This window comes from Lupinus angustifolius, chromosome LG16 (assembly GCF_001865875.1).
Source record: "Lupinus angustifolius cultivar Tanjil chromosome LG16, LupAngTanjil_v1.0, whole genome shotgun sequence".
Taxonomy (NCBI): Eukaryota; Viridiplantae; Streptophyta; class Magnoliopsida; order Fabales; family Fabaceae; genus Lupinus; species Lupinus angustifolius.
Genome location: NC_032024.1, coordinates 12604607 through 12609673, shown reverse-complemented (window position 1 = coordinate 12609673; position 5067 = coordinate 12604607).

Below are 5067 nucleotides of genomic sequence, written 5' to 3'. Positions count from 1 at the left end.
CCTGAATTCACATTGGATGGACTTGTCCATGGATTTTGTTTTAGGGCTGCCTAAGACAAAAATAGGTAAAGATTCAATCTTTGTGGTAGTTGATCGATTTTCTAAAATGACATACTTTATTCCGCATAAGAAATTTGATGATGCTAACCATGTTGTGGATTTGTTTTTTAGGGAAGTAGTTAGACTCCATGGTCTACCATGTAGCATAGTGAGTGATAGGGACACTAAATTCCCTAGTCACTTTTCGAGGACCTTATGAGGGAAGCTTGGCAAAAAGCTTCTATTATCAACCAATTGCCATCCTCAAATGGATGGGAAAACTGAGATGCTCAATAGGACACTCTCCACCCTCCTAAGGACCACGATAAAGAGAAACACCAAGTCATGGGAGGAATATCTACCCCTTGTTGAGCTTTCCTACAACAGAGCAACTCATGGCACTACTCAATTTTCACCTTTTGAAATTGTTTATGGGTTTAACCCACTAACACCTCTTGATTTGTTGTCATTTCCTAAGAATTCTATTTTGAAGTATAAGGATGGTAAGGCTAAGGTCGAATATATCCAAAGTTTGCATGAACAAGTCAAGGTTCAAATTGAGAAAAATAATGAGTCTTATACTAATCTAGCAAACAAAGGAAGAAAGCCTGTGGTATTTGAACCTGGGGATTGGGTTTGGGTCCATATGAGAAAGGAACAGTTTCTTGAAAAAAGGAAATCAAAACTTCTACCTATAGGAGATGGTTCTTTTTGTGTGGTAGCCAAAGTTAATGATAATGCCTACAAGCTTGAGCTTCTAGGTGAATATGGTAATATAAGTCCTACTTTCAATGTTTTTGATTTGTCTCCTTTTGATGTAAGTGATGGAGATTTCTTTTTGATGGAGGGAATGATGCAAACCCAAGTGAGCCAAAGTTGGACCATAATGGACTAGAAGGGTTAGGTGGCCCTATGACAAGGGCATGGACCAAAAGGATACAAAATATCCTAGGACAACTCATACGGATAATCCAAGATGGTGAGCCAAAGTTAGGCCAAGTTGGTGCTAAGTTCATAAATTGCATCATGCGTCAACATTCTGACTGAGCCATGGAGGGGCTAGACTAGGTGTTGAGCATAAGCCAAGGGGCGCCTAGCATGGAGAAGGTGACTGTTAGACGTAGAATCTAGCATAGGGCCATGTCCATATTTTTTGGGTATCTTTTGCATTCAATAAGAAAGTGGGACCATGTCATTAATTCCCATTGCACATGTGTTTATTATTCAACCATCATTTTATTTAGTTTGAATTCAAAATAAAATGCCTTGAGTGCTTGTATAAAATGCCATTAAAGTTTAATTGCCATAAATTAAAAGGTAGCATGGTATTACTTCATGGAGGATTCGTGCATTATGAGAGCATTATGTGTGTGTGTTTGAAAGTGAAGGAGAGTAAACACATTGTTCCCAATGTGTATAATGCATTATAGTCGAGTTATTTAAGCTCTTAGACATTATGTACCATGTGTTTGAAGGAGAATAAGTAAGTACGAAGGAATCCAGGTCTGCCTAGCCTTCGTGAAGACCATCAAAGCCGTGTGGAATCAACTCTTGAAGAAGAATCCAATGTTGCTCAACATTCATTTGCAACCGTGAAGACTTTATGAAGAAGTTATGCCATATAATAACCATGTGCTTAAAGGAGTTACTCACATGGTCGTGGGATTCAATGGAGAATGGAATCCTAAGTTTCTAGCCTTCAATGACACCATTAAGTTGTGGTTCTTCTAACATTGCAATGAGCATCCAAAGGAAACCTATGTTCTTTCTTTACTACCTTACTTCAATGTAATAATTTAGGATGTGTTTAAGTGTATGGCCGAATTGAGCCTTGTATAAGGATAGATTCATAGTTCAAAGGTATCCAATGTTGAATAACCATGAATTAGGCCATTAATGTTTTAATTTCTTTTCTTGGGATCCAAGTTCGGCCAGCCCTCAACTATATGTAAGTCGAGCTTTGCTATGGAATAAACACCTTGAATTTGAATAATATTGGATATTATCCTTTGTGAGAGCATATCTTCTCCTAATTTTCATGGTTGAACAAAGATAATAAGTACTTATCAAGAAATCAAGTTTCTTGTGACGAACCTCACATTCAACTTATCAACACCTCAAGTGTTGTGGCGCCTACACCACCTCATTCCTTAACCATGTTCTTCTATCCTTATGTAATCATTGCATTGCATACTTATTTACTTAAATCAAATACAAAATAGTGAGTCTAAGTCCACACCAAACAAGAACGATCACAAACTAAGAACCTTCAAAAGAGGTTCACATCACCTATACTATATTATCATATCATATCCTATCTTATCTTATCTTATCCTTTCATATCATATCCTATCATATCTTATCTTATATTATCCTACCCTATCGTATCCTATCCTATCTTATCCTATCCATATCATATCCTATCCTAGCATGTCATGTCATATCATGCCATGTCTTATCCATTCTTATCTTATCTTATCCTATCAAATCATATCCTATCATATCCTCTTAAATCTTATCTTATCATATCATATCCTATCGTGTCATATCCTATCCTATCCTATCTTATTATATCTTATCTTATCCTATCATATCCTATCATGTCATGTCCTATCCTATTCTATCATATCCAATGATATCCTACCATACCCTACCCTACCATACCCTATCATATCATATCTGATCCTATTCTATCTTATCTTATCCCATCATATCCTATCATATCATATCATATTGTATCATATCCTATCCAATCTTATTTTTTCATGTCATATCATGTGCTCTCCTGTCATGTCCTGGCATGTCCTCTTATGTCCTATATTGTCCTGTCCTCTCATGTCTTGTCCTGTCTTATCCTATCATGTCATATCCTCTCCTATCTTATTCTCTCTTGTCCTATGTTTTCCTGTCTTTTCATGTCTTGTCCTATCCTATCATATCATATCATATTTTATCTATCCTACCATGTTCTATCCTATTCTTTTTTCTCTTATCGAATCATATCATTTCTTATCATTTCATTTCATGTCTTGTCCGATATTGTGTTGTCTTGTCCTATCATGTCCTGTCCTATCATATCCTATCCTCTCATGTAATGTCATGTCCTATCCTATCATATACTATTCTATCATGTCATGTCATGTCTTGTCTTTTTATGTCTTGTCCTCTCATGTCTTGTCATGCCCTCTCTTGTCTTGTCCAATCCTACCATATCCTATTCTATCCTATCATATCTTATCCTATCCTATCATATCATATCCTATGCTATCATATCCTATCCTATTCTATCTTATCCCATCTTATCCTATCATATCATATCATATCCTACTTTATCCTATCATATCATATCTTGTCCTGTCACATCATGTCCTCTCTTGTTAAGTCCTGGAATGTCCTATGATGTCCTATATTGTTTTGTCCTCTCATGTCTTGTCCTGTCATATCCTATCATGTCATATCCTCTCTTATCTTGTCATGTCCTATCATCTCTTGTCATGTGCATTCTTGTCTTGTCATGTCTCGTCTTGTCCTATCCTATCCTATTCTATGTTCTCTTATCCAATCCTATCATTTCATTTCTTGTCTTGACCTATCCAATCCTCTCATGTACTGTCATGTCCTGTCCTATCATGTCCTATCTATCCTCTCTTGTCATGTCATGTCCTACCATGTCCTATCATATCCTCTATTGTCATGTCATGTCCTTTCCTATCATTTCTTATCCTATCATGCCTTGGCATGTCTTTGAAATAAATTTTGGGCCACACATGTAATGTTTAAATGTGTTTAGTGACATTATTTTAGGTAGCCAAATTGAAGTGATCTAATTCAAGTAAGGTATATGGATATAGACATAATTGTCATGAAAATTATTGTGTAAATAGCAAAAGTCTTATCTCTGTTTTATGATGGGCAAAATTGGAATAAAAAAATGAAGTAGTATAACCTTTCATGGACAGTTATGCACTACTTATAAATAAGGGTTATGGTCTCCAAGTTATTTCCACCACTAATCTATCAATGGATTTCCTAATCTAATATCCCATCATTAGAAATGAGGTATTGAAGTCTTTAAGAAGATTATGCATAATGACTTGGAAGGCCAAAGAACCTACATGTTCTATTATGAACATGCATTTGCATACAAGGACAAAACACATGGAGTTGGTGGATACATGACTAGGGATGGTATAAAGTCCATTCACCATACTCTCTATGAATACATTAAGGTACGCTTCCACTCTAGTTCATCTATTCTCGATGATTTAACATGAAAGATCTTAGCTAACTATGATGATAGTATTATTCATCATCTTTAGTATGTATTGCATATGTTTAAAGTATAAAGTCTTCCACCACCATTAAAGTCTATATTAGAGATTTTTTCCAACAATTGGTATTAGAGTCATTTTCTTGTCGAGTCATTGGGAAATAAAGTTTTCAATTATTATGTATTCATTTTGTGAATTTGGTATGAATTGTTATTCTTTATTCATTGGTATGTCTACATGTGATGGGTTGAATTATAATCTCTAAGAACTAAATTCAGATATTATGAAATTGTGAAATTTTGCAATGAGATGTAGATTCAAAATAATTTTTTTTGCTCTTGTGGCAATTTTTCATGTGGCATCACTATGTAGTTCAAGTTGTTTTGTTGAGTTGCACAACCCACGGCCATTTTGCAAATAGATCCTGCCTTTACGCTTTAGCTATCACACCTCTCTGTGTAGTGGTTGTGTTAGTATTTGAAGTATAGAAATGTTCAAATACATTTTGGTTATCGAAACAATAGAACAGTTAACTATTGGGTGCACTTGTTGGTATTTGGCTTTTAGAATGTATGTGGTCGTATATTCAACACCCACAGAATACAAAAACTTTACATTATACTACTTCCTGCACTTGATATAATTATAAGGAAAATTAATTCTTAAACAGTAATAGTTGATAACTAGTTGCCTTGCTTCGGTAATCTAGAGTAAGGGACTTGGGTTCAACATGCTTTGATGGCAAAAGTATCAATTT